Consider the following 16,611-nt stretch of genomic DNA (forward strand, 5'->3'; position numbering starts at 1 on the left):
GGTTATTATTATGTAGTAAACTTACATCCTAAAATATAATAGTGAAAAAGTTATCAATAAACAATAAACAAATGTATCATCACGTATCATCAGAGATAATAAGCAATTTGACCATCAAACTGGAATTACTCTACATGCGAAATGGATACTTCTTTTTTTTTTTTTTTTTTTTTTTTTTTAGTAGATGGATGGAAAAATGATTTAAACCCCTTATTTATGAGAAGAGTGAATTCTCTTGCTGAAGTTTACTGTAATGACATAAAGACGCTATCATGGATCTGTTTTGTGGGCTAAACCCTTCAGGCACCTTACAACAGGTCTGACATAGACCACATCCTCAACCAGTGTTGAATGTTCCATAAACAAAGGAAAGCAGAATTTTGGCATTGGTTCCAAAGCACAGGAAACACTTGTTGTAGGCTTGTGCAAAGTTGACTTACAGTTTCTATTCTACAACGTGACTTATACATGGCTTTAACTGCTTGATGAAATCTAACACACACTTTATGTTCCATTCGCAGATAAGATAAAAACTGAAAAATGGAAAATCCAGGATGGAATGTAACAGTGTTATGAAAAGGAAAGTTGCTGCTCACCATATACAGTGAAACTTCTATATAATGTTTTTCAAGGGACCACAAATTCTGAACACTGTATAGAGGAAAACACTATAAAGAGGAAGGCTTCCAAATAATAATTATAGGGCATTACTGAAGATCGGGATACCACTAATAAGCTTTGACAAATGGTGCCATAGATGACATTTAAAATTTTCACAACACTGTAATATGATATTCATTGCAAATGATCAATGTATGAAATGATTAGTTTTTTGTAATTAAAACGTGGGGCCCGGTAGGTGGATGGGTGAAATGGCACCAAAAAGATTGCAAGCAGAATGTGCGTCACATGTCACGTGACCAGGTTCTGCCGCTGACATGTGAAACGCGCTGAGCGCGGGCTTTCCAAGCCGGTGCAAACTGTGAATCCACAGAACGGAAAACGACTTGTCTACATCCAGTCACTTAAACATTGTAAAGAGGTAAATAATTGACCAGGGTTCCAAAAATATGAGCATTATATGGAGGAAATTGTAATATAGAGGAAACGCAGTAAAGAGGAAAATTTAATATTTTTTATATGGACTTTTAGTTGGGACCGAAAAAAACAGATGTAACATAGAGGAAAACATTATATGGAGGAACGTTATAAAGAGGTTTCACTGTAATGGTAATATTGTAAGATAAAAACTGAGGAGACCTTTAATAGTGTAACAACAAATAGTTAAGGTTAACTTTTATCTGTCTACAGATTTCAAAACTGTCCCAGGAGTTGCAGTTTCCTCACAAATTGCATATCAAAAGCTCAGAACAATTGTTCTATTTGCAAGAGGTATCTTCCACTTGTGGCAGAGGAGACATGAGTACCTTCACTATGGAGTTAGCAACACCAAGATTGGACAATGAATGAATGAACTGTGAGATGTGCTCTTCAAAGATGAATCCAACTTCACTGTGAAAATTCTCACTGTAAGTTGTTGGTGAAATGAGCAGGCTCAATTTGTAACATAAATAAGTGACAGTCTTAATGTGAAATACCCTTTGGCTTCACTGAATTATTTTTAATTTTTAGCTCTCTGAATTGATAGGTACTAATCATCTTGACTTTGTTTCTTTCATCTTTATTTTTCAGTTTAAGAGGAGAGAGCCATTAGTGCTAGTACCTTCAAACTATGTAGTTGTAGCTCTTTCTATGTGTTTGTAACAAAGCTATTGGCCACAGCCTTCATCAGTAAAAGAGAGGTGCATGCGCGACACACACACACACACACACACACACACACACACACAAAGCAAGCAAGCACATGGCACGCACACATATCAGTCACAGCCTTCATCAGTAGCAGAGAGACACACACTGTTCACACACACACACACACACACACACAAGCAAGCACACTTCACATACAATTTGAACTGATGAATGTTGTGGGCGAAAGCTTTATGTAAGTGTCTTTTATTTCTGCCTGTTTGCAACTTGACGTGTCTTCTTTATGGCAACTGGCAATCTGCCTTTTTCTACATTGTTGATATTCCACCTGGAGATCCATTGTTCAATCTGTTGTTTGTAACTTAGATTTTTTTCTAGAGTTGTGTATTTCCTTTATTCAAAGAAATATCTATTTAAATTTCATTCTCATTCTCCTCAGCCAGGGTAGTGTGGTTCTTGGAAGTATAATATAATTCTTATGCTGGCCAGGGTGGCCGAGTGGTTCTAGGCGCTACAGTCTGGAAACGCCCGTCCGCTAAGGTCACAGGTTCGAATCCTGCCTCGGGCATGGATGTGTGTGATGTCCTTAGGTTAGTTAGGTTTAGGTAGTTCTAAGTTCTAGGGGACTGATGACCTCAGAAGTTAAGTCCCATAGTGCTCAGAGCCATATGAACCATAATTCTTACAAAAATAAGTATCCACGTTTGAAGACTGTCTCTTGTTATGCAATGGTATTTGTCATTTACACACACTATACGTTCTAGATGCAGTTAAGATAAAAACTGAGCAGACTTGTAATAGGATAACAACAAATAGTTAACTCTTATCTGTCAACAGACAATGTCTACAAATTGCAAACAATAGTGACTTACAAATCCTAAAGTTATCTATTACCATCACATACTAAATGAAGGTTCTAATGTTAAGTTTATGTTTCCAGATCGATAACACTTTGCTGAAATCAACTAAGTTTGCTTTGCAGCTAGGAATATTTTTCAATGTGACACCTTCCATACAAAAGTCCTAATATATTTTACATAATTTCACTCTCTGCTGCTTTACACCATAATATTATGGGGTAAGGCAGCAAAAAATCAATAAAGTTTTTGTGAATAAAGTTGTATTTATTAGTCAACAAGAGCTGCTCATAAAATAAAACTTTATTCACCACTAACTTAGATAAAAAATATCTTAAGGAGACATAAGTTATTGTAGCAGCCTATATGGTATCATTACTCTCGTGTCAATAAAAATAAAATTTAAAAAAAAATCCTGTGTCTCTGTCAAAAGCATTAACATAGTTAAATAATCATAGCACACCATACATGTTCATGTTCTTTGTCATAAGCTGGAGTGCACTCTGCATACTTAAAACTATACAGACCAGCTGCAGGCACATATGTTGGGGTACTTGCAGCTGCATAGTGTGCCAGGGGCATTTTTGCCTACTTGAAAACCAATTTGCAGATTGTATGAGAAAAGAATCCCTCAGCATAGACCTAAATTTCTCTAATTTTATAACCAATGTCATTATGCAAGTTTTATGCTGGACAAAGTAATTTGTCACTTTACTGATGTTGGTCCTCAGAATTTTGAGAGAAAGACTCTCTGCAGTACATGGCATCTCTTTTGTAGTGGCTCGCACTGGAGCTTTCTGAGTATTCCTGTGACTAAACAAACATGTATGCAGCATGAGAAGAATAATTGTTTGAATGCCTCTGTGCATGCAGTAATTATTCTGATCTTATCCTCACAATCCCTACGTGAGCGATACGTAGGGCATTATAGTATATTCCTTCAGTCATCATTTAAAGCCGGTTCTTGAAACTTTGTTAATAGACTTTCTTGGGATGGATTACAATTATCTTCAAGAGTCTGCCAGTTCAGTTTCTTCAGTACCTCTGTGACACTTTCCCACAAATCAAACAAACATGTGACACTCCATGGTGCCCTTCTCTTCTCTTCAATATCCCCTATAGTTCTATCTGGTACAGGTCCCACAAACTTGAGCAGTTGTATGAATGATTTTTAACCAATCACCTTTGTAGACTGACTGCACTTTCCCAGTATTCTACTAATAAACCAAAATCTACCACCTGCTTTACCCTTGATTGAACCTATGTGATCATTCCATTTAAAATTCCTACAAAGTGTTACCCTCAGGTATTTGTAGAGTTGGCTGATTCCAACAGTGACTCATTGATGTTACAGTTTGAGGATGCTTAATATTTTGTGTTACATGCACAATCTTACATTTCAGTATATTTAAAGCGAATCTTGTCAGGATCTGATTGAATATTTATGCAGGTTCTTTCAGACAGTACTTCGTTACAGATAACTGCATCATCTGCAAAAAGTCTGAGGTTACTATTAATTTTGTCTGCAAGGTTATTAGTATACAACATGAACAGCTAGAGTAGCATCACACTTCCCTAGGTCAAACCCAAAGTTACCTCTACATCTGATGATGACTCTTCATCTAAGATAACATGCTGTGTCCTTCCTACCAAAAATCCTGAAACCAATCACAAATTTCACTTGATATCCTATATGATTGTACTTTTGACAATAAGCATAGGTGTGAGGCTGAGTCAAATGCTTTTCAGAAATCAAAAAATACTACATCTACCTGGCTGCCTTGATCCAAAGCTCTCAGTATGTCACTGAGAAAAGTGCAAGTCAGGTTTCACACAATGGATGTGTACAGAATCCATGACGGTTGGCACTGAGGAGGTTATTCTGCTGAGGATATTTCATTATGTTTGAACAATGAATATGTTCTAAGATTCTATAACAAATTTTTGTCAAGGATACCGGACAGTAGTTTTGTTGGGCAGTAGGTTTGCAGATCACTTCTACTACCCTTCTTGTAGACAGATGTGTGTTTTTTTCCACGAACTGGGTCACGGATTTTTGTTTGGGGGATCTATGCTAGATTACAGTTACAAGAGGGGCTAACTAAGTCATAAATTCATTATATAATCAGACAGGGATTCCATCAGAATCTGAAGCTTTGTTCAGTTTTAATGATTTCAGCTGTTTCTCAACACCACTGACACTAATAATTATTTCACTCATCACTCCTGTGGTGCAAGGATTAAATTGGGGCACTTCTCTTGGGTTTTCCTTTGTAAAGGGACACTTCAAAATGGATTTAAGCATTTCATGTTTTGCTTTGTTACCCTCAATTTCAGTTCCCGTCTCATTCACTAGGGTCTGGACACTAGCTTTAGTGCCACTTTACATATGACCAGAATTTCTTTGGGTTCTGTGAAAGATCATTTGACAATATTCTGCTATGGTAATCACTGAAGCCATCACATACTGCTCTCTTCTATCTATCTATAGCCCTATGCTTTATTTTACACCTATTGTGCAGTAATCTACATCTTTAGAAGTTTCTTTACAGTGACTGTAGAGCATGGAGGTTCTCTCCATTACGAGCTGTTCTGCTGGATACATATCTATCCAGTGCATGGTCAACTATTCTTTTAAAGTTGAGCCATAGTTCTTTTACATGCTCCTGCCCAGTGCTGAAAGTTTCAAGTTCCTCATTGTGATGTGATACTACTGATTTTTTACCTTGTTTACAGAACATATCTTTCTGCTTCTTTTAGCTGTTTTTATACTTGGTAATCATTGTAGCCACACCCCATTGAGTCACAGACAGACACAACAAAAAGACTGCCATACATGTTGAGCTTTCAGCCAGAAGGCCATAGTAGATAACATGCACATATTCATGCAAGCACAATGCACAGCACACAAACACAAGATCACTGTGTTGGGCTACTGAGGTCTTGGTGGTGGTGGTGGTGGTGGTGGTGGTGGTGGTGGTGATGGGGATGGGGATGGGGATGGGGAGGGGGGAGGGGGGGAGGGGGGGGTAGATGTAAACTGCTACTTGTGGAAGCATGTAGGGATGTGGTGGGGTCAGGGTAGGGCAGCTAGGTTAGAGGGTTGGGGTGGCAGGGGGAGCAGAAAAGGAAAGTAGTAGAGGAGGGGGAAAAAAAGACTGTGGGTGCATGGATGCAATAGAAGACTGTGTAGTGCAGGAGTGGTAGTAGGAAAGGTGATAGGTGGATTTTCCCACAGTTTATCAGTGGCCATTCATGCAGGCGGACATCTTATCGATTGTCATGCCCACATAGAACACAGCTTAGTTTGTAGCTCATGTAACTGCTTTCACAGGTAGTCCTGCCTTTGATGCGATAGGCGATGATTGTGACCAGACTGGAATAGATGATGGTGGGAGGATGTGTGACACACACCTTGTATCTACATCTATTGCAGAGATATGAGCCATGAGGCTAGGGGTGTCTTATCTCTCGAGTCACCAACCACCTCCCAGAGTCCCACCATCTGACAACAAAGAAGCCCTCATCTAGTGACCCGGTACCACCCAGGACTTGAGCAACTGAATCATATTCTCCACCAGGGATTGACTTCCTCTTGTTGAGCACTGAAATGAGGAATATCCTATCCACTGTCCCTCCCACAGTGGTATTCTACTGCACATCAAACCTATGCAATATCCTTGTCCATCCCTACTCCACCCCTGCTTCCAATCCCTTGCCTCATGTCTCACACCCCTGCAGTAGATCTAAATGCATGACCTGTCCCATACAACCTCCCATCACTACCTACTACAATGTCACAAGTATTACCTATCCCATCAACGGCAGGGCTACCAGTGAAAGCAGTCATCTCACTACAAACTAAGCTGCAACCACAGTCCTGCATTCTACGTGGGCACGATAACCGACAAGAAATATATCTGGACGAATGGCCATTGACAGACTGTGACCAAAAGACAGCTGGACCACCAAGTTGCTACACACAATATTCATTGCTTTAATGCCTGCTTCACAGCCTACACCAACTGGATCCTTCTTACCCACACCAACTTTTTTCTATTGCATTGGTGGGAACTCATCTTGCAATATATCCTACATTTCCATATCTCCCATGGCCTCAACCTTTGTTAATTCCTGTCCTTCCAAGGTGTGTGTGTATGTGTGTGTGTATGTGTGTGTTGTCTACTTTAGCAAAAGGCCTTTTTACTGAAAGATCAACATGTAGAGCAGTCTTTTTGTTGTATCTGTCTGTGACTCAACATCTCCTGTATACGAGACATGGCCACAATAAAAGAATGGAAAAACTGCCTGAAGAACTCTGGAATGGACAGAATCTTTCTTTTTCATAATACTGCCATCACTCCATCCTGGATTTTTCACTGTCTAAAGATCTGAGTAGAATACAAGGGACAGAGATCCACTCTCTATAAGGGGTCCTGACTAAGATGAGAAGGGACACAATAAGACATGAAACAAAAAGAAACATGCTTCAGATCAGTCACCTAAAAGATACGATGGAGAGGAATAGACTGACATGGCCACAATAAAAGAATGGGAAAAGAAACGCTACCTGAAGATCTCTGGAATGGACAGTATCTGGAAGAAGGCCAATTGGAAGACCACAAACAAGATGGAGAGACCAGGAGAATGATGTGAATCAGAGAGGGCTACAATGCAAGGAAATGCTCAATGACAAGACTTTGACAGAAAATAGAAGACTGAAGGAGACTGGAGACTTTGTGGAGGACCTGCATTAATCAGAAATGTTTTAGGAACAAGAAGAAGAATAGTAGTTCTCTTTAATGTCAATATCCTTTGTGCAATAATTTTCGATCCAGTAGATTCTATCCTCATAGTGCAGTTCTGGAAAATCTGATCTGATTTCTTTCCTTTGTAATTTCAGCCTTCTCTCATTTTTTAAAAGAATGTTTTCCATGCAACTAGTCAAGATAAACTGCAGAATATCCATCAAATATTGTTTCATCCTTTCCAAGGTAACCAATTAGAAAACCCCTTTTTGCAATCTTCATTCTCCCTCCCCCAAAACAAAAAATTAAAAATGCTGTATTCTTTCCTTTCCAACACATTAGAGCAACTTTTCCTTTTACTGGTATGTAACTGCCGGCTTCTATCCATTGCTTTGATTTCTGTTACCTTTCTGATGCCAAATTGGTCCATTTATCATTCAGGGTAATAAATCAGGCCACAAAATCTGATGGATAAAAATAATGTTATAAACATTGCTGAGAAACTTATTTTTGTATTTGCTTTGTCAAGAATTAGAAAGAAAATGCCACATATCTTGCTCAAAGGTTTCTTTTGGCTAATTCTTCACGTGAAATGGATGGTATGCTTCTTTCTTATATGCCTGTGGCACCAGCTACTCTATGCAACTTTAATCAGGAATTATCAAGCATAATACCTTGTTGATATTTTCAACTGTTGTTGCAATTTTGAGATGTCCTTCATGTAGATTGTTCCTTTAATCAAAAATGTACATGATTACTTCAGCCAGTTACTAATGTGAGCCAAGGAATCTGAATACCAACCCCATCTGTAAAACCAACCTTTCAGATAGGTCTGTACAATAATATGGATGGCACAGGGTCCTGAATTTTTATCCAGATTATTTTTGGACTTCAAGGTTTTTAAATCCATCTGATATACTAGAAACATTGTCCATGTTCTCTATATAAAACGATTCTGGGTGTAATTGTGACCATATGATGCTCAGTAGATTCCAGCATGCAGACAACCCTGAGAGCAATATTGTAAACACGATATGCCAACGCTGAATTCTGACCAGAGTTGCGAAATATAAAGGACTAGAGAAGGAAATCAGTGTCAGATAATGTTGTTACGTATTCAAAAAGCTGACTCGTAGGATATACAGGACCAATAGAGCAAATAAGGATAACATAAAAAACTGTTGTTTTTGTTAAAAGGGTTGAATTTCACGGTATTCAGGTACCAGTTACTAGCCAGTGACAACACGTCAGCTTATTTCTCCTGTACTCTTTCTAGCCAATATGAAAATGATAGAGCTTAAATTCTGTAGCACACTAATGACTAAAAGCCAAACATAACGGGGAAAAGAGAAAATGGTTGGGAAAAGGAGAGCAATCACTTTAAATGAATGTCAAGATTTTCCTATTAGAAAGTGGGCTTTTATGTATGGAAGGAGAACTTCCTGTATCAAACAGACACATGATTCGAAGGTAACAAAAAGCAGTTTCTTTATCATGTTTGTAATTTAGTTGTGAGCAGTGTGTAGCATCTTGGTGGAGTCTTAGAAGTATCAAAATATTTTACAGAGTGCTAAAAAAATAAATTTGTGATTATACTAGATAGTTCTGTGTTGCAAAAATACATATCATTTCAGAGTCTGGTTATCTCGAAACGGAATCAAGAAAAGATTCTTAATAACTGCTGATTTCAAGATAGATTTAGCCAGTGAAGCCAACAACTTAACAAAATTCACCGACATGATTCAAATATCAAGTTTCAGTGCTAATTTAACTGATTTTACTCAAGTAAACGAAATGTCAGCAACATGTGTAGATAATATTTTAACCAATTACACCTATAATGAGACAAATAAATTTTATTTAGATTTAGGAGTTTCTGATCATTGTGGCCTGTTTGTGGAGTACCAAAAACAATAGAACCTTGCTTAAAAAAAAACATCTGCACCAAACACCCGTTCCGCACAGAAAATATGGACTTATTCCATCATAGATTGAATAAGGTGGAGTAGGCTATATACACTCCTGGAAATTGAAATAAGAACACCGTGAATTCATTGTCCCAGGAAGGGGAAACTTTATTGACACATTCCTGGGGTCAGATACATCACATGATCACACTGACAGAACCACAGGCACATAGACACAGGCAACAGAGCATGCACAATGTCGGCACTAGTACAGTGTATATCCACCTTTCGCAGCAATGCAGGCTGCTATTCTCCCATGGAGACGATCATAGAGACGCTGGGTGTAGTCCTGTGGAACGGCTTGCCATGCCATTTCCACCTGGCGCCTCAGTTGGACCAGCGTTCGTGCTGGACGTGCAGACCGCGTGAGACGACACTTCATCCAGTCCCAAACATGCTCAATGGCGGACAGATCCGGAGATCTTGCTGGCCAGGGTAGTTGACTTACACCTTCTAGAGCACGTTGGGTGGCACGGGATACATGCGGACGTGCATTGTCCTGTTGGAACAGCAAGTTCCCTTGCCGGTCTAGGAATGGTAGAACGATGGGTTCGATGACGGTTTGGATGTACCGTGCACTATTCAGTGTCCCCTCGATGATCACCAGTGGTGTACGGCCAGTGTAGGAGATCGCTCCCCACACCATGATGCCGGGTGTTGGCCCTGTGTGCCTCGGTCGTATGCAGTCCTGATTGTGGCGCTCACCTGCACGGCGCCAAACACGCATACGACCATCATTGGCACCAAGGCAGAAGCGACTCTCATCGCTGAAGACGACACGTCTCCATTCGTCCCTCCATTCACGCCTGTCGCGACACCACTGGAGGCGGGCTGCACGATGTTGGAGCGTGAGCGGAAAACGGCCTAACGGTGTGCGGGACCGTAGCCCAGCTTCATGGAGACGGTTGCGAATGGTCCTCGCCGATACCCCAGGAGCAACAGTGTCCCTAATTTGCTGGGAAGTGGCGGTGCGGTCCCCTACGGCACTGCGTAGGATCCTACGGTCTTGGCGTGCATCCGTGCGTCGCTGCGGTCCGGTCCCAGGTCGACGGGCACGTGCACCTTCCGCCGACCACTGGCGACAACATCGATGTACTGTGGAGACCTCACGCCCCACGTGTTGAGCAATTCGGCGGTATGTCCACCCGGCCTCCCGCATGCCCACTATACGCCCTCGCTCAAAGTCCGTCAACTGCACATACGGTTCACATCCACGCTGTCACGGCATGCTACCAGTGTTAAAGACTGCGATGGAGCTCCGTATGCCACGGCAAACTGGCTGACACTGACGGCGGCGGTGCACAAATGCTGCGCAGCTAGCGCCATTCGACGGCCAACACCACGGTTCCTGGTGTGTCCGCTGTGCCGTGCGTGTGATCATTGCTTGTACAGCCCTCTCGCAGTGTCCGGAGCAAGTATGGTGGGTCTGACACACCGGTGTCAATGTGTTCTTTTTTCCATTTCCAGGAGTGTATAACAGTATTTCATGTTCTGAAAATTTTGCTTCTTTCTTGGAAAACTTCCAGCACGTTTTTAATGAATCTTTCCCCCTTACCGTACATCATAAAAAAAAGTACGAAATAAAGTAAGTGGATTATTGAGAGAATAAAAATCTCTGGTGCAACAAAAAGACAGATACACAAGAACTGAAACATGGCTTTTGTTACCCATGTAAAAAATTACAAAAACACTTTTAAAAAAGTTGTAAACGCAGCAAAAGAACTGGCAAATAATAGATTTATTTTGGACAGTGAAAACAAATCAAAGGCATTATGGTCAGTGATCAAAGCTGAAACTAGTGACACAGCTAGAGGTCAAAATATTTATAAAATCATGATAAGAGAACAAAACTACTGTAAATCCTGCTTAGATTTCTAACAATGTAAAATCCAGGATGGAATGTAACTATATTGTGAAGAGGAAAGTTGAAAAGGAAAGTTCCTTTTCATAATATTGCTGCTTAGATTTCTGAATTATTTAATGAATTCTTTATAAACATACACAAGTCAAACATCAATGTGGAGAATTACTCAGATAAGGTAAATTTCTTTAACACTGAGCAATTTGAAGGTGAAGTTTTCAGTACATTTAGCAAAATTACTGTAAAAGATTTAGAAAGAAGAAAAACATCAGCAGCATGGGATGCGATACCAACAAAAGTGTTAAAAACAGTCTCTACAATAATTGTACAGGCCCTTTCTACAGTAGTTAACCAGGCCATTCAATAACGTTATTTTCCACACACACTTAAGTACACAGTAGTCAAGCCACTATTCAAAAGAGGCACAAAAGAACACACGGTAAACTATCGCCAAATCTCTCTTCTTCCAGCACTATCAAAAATATTCAAAAAGGTAGTCACACTATAAATTCAAAATTTCAAAGAAAAAATTTAAAATTAGCTCAGAAAATCAGTATGGATTTCAAAAAGGCAAAACCACAGTATCTGCTATCCACAGGAATTTTTTGCAAGCTATCAAAGGCCTTTGATAATGTGAATCATTCCTTGCATTACATTACCTTAATACTTGTTCCATAGATCATGAATGCAACATTTCATAATTATGTAGAGCATGTCAATTTAACACGAGTTTTCATTACAGAATTTTTTTTAAATTTACTTATTTACTTATTTCTGTTATAGTTACTACTTCATACCTAAAAATTCATCTGATGAGTAGAAGGCATTGTCATTTAGAAATTCTTTTAATTTGTTTTTAAATGTTGGATGGCTATCTGTCGGCCTTTTAATGCTATTTGACAAATTACCAAAGATTTTGTGGCAGCATAATTAACCTCTTTCTGTGCCAAACTCCGATTTAATTCAGAATAGTGAAGATCATCCTTTCTGCTAGTGTTGTAGCTATGCATTTCGCTATGATTTTTGAATTGGGGTAGGTTACTAACAACAAATTTCATAAGTGAATATATGTGTTGCAAAGGTATTGTGAATATACTGAGTTCCTTAAATAAATGTCTACAAAGTGATCTTGGGTGGTCTCCAGCTATTATTCCGATTACATGCTTTTGTGCAATGAATACTCTTGCTCTTAATGATGAATTATCCCAAAATATGATGTCGTGTGAAAGGAGTGAATGACAATAGACTTAGTAAGCTAATTTACTGATATGTTTATCACCAAAATTTGTACTAACCCTAATAGCTGAACGCAAGTGTTTCAGCAGATCATCAATGTGTTTCTTCCGATTCAATTTCTCATCAGTGCACACACCCAAAAATTTTGAACATTCTGCCTTAGCAACAGACCTCTATTCAATGTCTATATTTTTCAATGGTGTTATGCTATTTACTGTACAGCACTGTACATATCTTGTTTTCTCAAAATTTAGTGGGAGTACATTTGAAGAGAACGACTAAATAATTTTCTGAAAGACATTATTTACAAATTCCTCAGCTAATTCTTGTTTGTTATGTGTGAATACTATACTTCTATCATCAACAAAAAGAATTAGCTTTGCATTTTCATGAGTGGCAAGTCATTAATACATGTTAAGAACAATAAGGAACCCAAGACGGAACCCTGTAGGACACATTTCTTGACACCTCCCCAGTTAGAGGACTATTGATTTCTGTAGACTATCTGTACTGTTAATTTCAACCTTCTGCACTCCTCCAGTTAAATATGAATTAAACTTCTTTGTGCACTATCCCTCTCACACCATAACACTTAAGCTTATTTAGAAGAATTTCATGATTCACATAGTCAAAAGCGTTTGAGAGATCACAAAATATCCCAGAGAGTGCTGTTATTCACAGTATTTAATATTTGACCAGTGAAAGCATACATAGCATTTTCTGTTCAAAAGCCTTTCTGAAAATCAAACTGACATTTTCTTACAAGGGAACCTCCCCATCACACCCCCCTCAGATTTAGTTATAAGTTGGCACAGTGGATAGGCCTTGATAAACTGAACACAGATCAATTGAGAAAACAGGAAGAAGTTGTGTGGAACTGTGAAAAATAAGCAAAATATACAAACTGAGTAGTGCATGTCCCACATAGGCAACATCAAGGAGAATGTGAGCTCAGGAGCGCCGTGGTCCCGTGGTAGCATGAGCAGCTGCAGAAGGAGAGGTCCCTGGTTCAAGTCTTCCCACGAGTGAAAATTTTACTTTCTTTATTTTTGCATAGTTATTATCTGTCCGTTCGTTCACTGACGTCTCTGTTCACTGTAATAAGTTTAGTGTCTGTGTTTTGCGACCGCATCGCAAAACCGTGCGATTAGTAGACGAAAGGACGTGCCTATCCAATCGTAACCGAAAACATTTGATCGCAAGGTCATAGGTCAACCGATTCCTCCACAGGAAAACACATCTGATATATTCCATACGACACTGGTGACGGCATGTACGTCACATGACAGGAATATGTTGTCGACCCACCTAACTTGTACACTTTGCGAATGGGTAAAAAGACTCTTCTACCTTGCCCGATTTAGGTTTTCTTGTGGATGTGATAATCACTCCCAAAAAAGTGATTAAAACATAAGAGTTTGTCACATAAACTGAAAATAAAAAATTAAAATTTTCACTCGATGGAAGATTTGAACCAAGGACCTTTCATTCCGCAGCTGCTTACGTTACCACGAGACCACGGCGCTCCTGCGGTCCCAGTGTTGATGATGTTGCCTATCTTCCCATGAACTACTCAGTTTGTATATTTAGCTTATTTTTTCACAGTTCCACACAACTTCTTCCTGTTTTCTCAATTGATCTGTGTTCAGTTTTTCAAGGCCTATCCACTGTGCCAACTTATAACTAAATCTGCGGGGGGTGTGATGGGGAGGTTCCCTTGTTAGTACTTCATTTTTACAAATATGTGAAGCTACTCTGGAGTACACACTATTTCTACTCTGTATACTGGAAAAGGAATTAGGGATACTTTATTACAATGTTTTAAGTCATACCTAACCAACTGAAGACAAATAATGGTTCTATCATCAGAGAGAGGAATTTACACTTCAAAATGGAAAACTATTTAATAATGAGCACCCCAAGGTTCTGTCTTAGATCCCATGCTGTTTCTGTTTTACGTAAATGATCTACTGCTTAATATTGAGTGTCATTCAGATTTATTTGCAGATGAAACACCTGTAATACTGAAAGCAACAGTACTGACCAAATTCCACAAACTGTATTAAATACTTTAGAAAAATTAGATACCTGGTTTGATTTACATGGGTTAAAATTAAACATGGAAAACACTTAGTGAATGCAGTATAAAACAAAACAAGCAAAATTAAAGGATATTCAGATAAGTTACAAAAACCATAATTTGCAGCAGGCTATGCAAAATTCCTGGGAATGCCACTCTATAAAAATCTATCATGGGGCTCACATATAAAGTGTCTTGCAAAGAAATTAAATACCCTATCATTTGCAATAAGGAGAATGTACAATTCTACCAGTATGGACATAAGAAAAGTGGTATGTCACAGCTACTTTGAGTCAGTAATAAGATCTGGAATTGTATTTTGGGGTAACTCAAACCATATGTATCAAATATTAAAACTTCAGAAAACGATCGTTAGAAATATGCACATTGTAGGGTGAAGAAAATCATGTCACCCACTCCTAAAGAATCTAAGTATAGTAAGTGTTCCCTCTCTATACATCTATGAGCTGATTATCTTTTTACATAGTAACCTGATCTATTTGTAGCAAATAATTCTCAACACGATTACAACACTAGAAATCAAAATAATTTTATCCTACCCACCCATGGTTTAAAACTTTATGCTCAAATGCCACAGTATATGAGTATGAAAATTTATAACAAAGTGAAAGGAAGAGAATTGCTTAGTACAAATTTAGAAACACTGAAAAAAAAACCTTATATGAGAAACTAGTGCACAACTGTTACCATTCAGTAGAAGAATTCATGAATGACAACCTGAAAATTTGAGCAGGAGAGAGCACTTAGGACACTTAATTTTTAAAAGTTTGTTGCTTTGTAAGAAAAATTATTAACTGCTTACTCAATTAATTATCCAGTACAGTACATTACATTAATAATATAATAAGAAAAATTGTGAACCAGTATTTTGTGTTTTGATGAGTCTCCTGTATATTAAGTCAATGACTTGAAATTGTATGTTATGAAACAATAAACTTATATTCTATTTTATTCTATCCTATTCACTCCTCTCAGCAAATGTGAGCATACTCCAGCAATAAATAAACTATTATTCCCTGCAGTATGATATATCATGTTGCAGCTAGAAATTAGGTCTATTATGGATGTCATCTGGCAGTATCTATACCTGTTTCAAAAACAAATTAATAGAGAAAGACAAAAAAATGAAAAATTATTTCCAAACTAAAACAATGTGTGGTATATAGTTAATTTTGGGTGACATGTCCTACTTCTGTAGTAATACTTGCCTTCTTCACAGATTCAAAATTATTGAAAACACTTGCCATTGAAGGAAATATATCTTGAAGAAAACCAGTTGTATCCTATTAAAGTGACCGACAATAAGCTGTTTCTGGTAAAGTCCCCAACTCAGCCATGCATTCCTCCTCCCAGCCACACAGACAGGATGAGGCCCTTGTCACTTGTATTCACAAAGGGCACAGTTGTATGACACATGGCTTCTTGCTCCGGTAAGAGGGCATCCAATGTGTAGTGCTTGTGGCGTACAGATCATAGTGCAACACTCTTTAGTAGACTGTATTTTATATTCAGACATGAGGACAGCAATTCATTTGACAACAGCTTTTGTATTTTAATTGACAGTTTTAGAACATCTGCCCATTTTTGCGTTATCTTAAAGGATGCAAGCTAGTGTTTTTGTGCAGATGAGCACAATTAAGGATGAGAGCATATATTTGTGTAAGACTTGTCTTTCCTTGTTTTATGATATTTCAACCATATTAGTCCTACTTACATTTGCGAGTATGCACATAGTATCACTGTTCAGCATCCATAAACCACGAACACACACACACACTAAATTGGTCATGCAAAACTAGACGTTTCCAAAATAATGTCAGCAGAAACTTCTGTTGATTCACAGATATGAAAGCTGTTCACGGAAAAAGCTCTCATGATGAGAAGTTAGTTCAGAATTCCTTCCTTCACATACTTGCAAACTTTCCTATGAAGTATAACATATGAATCTAACGGGAAATGTCAAGTGCTAAAACAGATTTGGGTGTAATATATCTTCTAAGTAACACTTCTTATTTTGTCACTTAGTCTTCTGCCTAAAAGTAGCTTTGAGTTAAGTGACTAGTATCAAGTT

The 16,611-nt window shown here is 38.5% G+C and overlaps 1 protein-coding gene across 3 annotated transcripts in view; it reads right to left on the reverse strand.

Annotated features, from left to right (window-relative positions):
* Nucleotides 1–16,611, reverse strand: part of LOC126199301 (serine/threonine-protein kinase ULK3) — a 106,215-nt gene that overhangs the window by 75,186 nt on the left and 14,418 nt on the right. The gene's annotated exons all lie outside the window — the stretch shown is intronic.

This window comes from Schistocerca nitens, chromosome 8 (assembly GCF_023898315.1).
Source record: "Schistocerca nitens isolate TAMUIC-IGC-003100 chromosome 8, iqSchNite1.1, whole genome shotgun sequence".
In the NCBI taxonomy this organism is placed as follows: Eukaryota; Metazoa; Arthropoda; class Insecta; order Orthoptera; family Acrididae; genus Schistocerca; species Schistocerca nitens.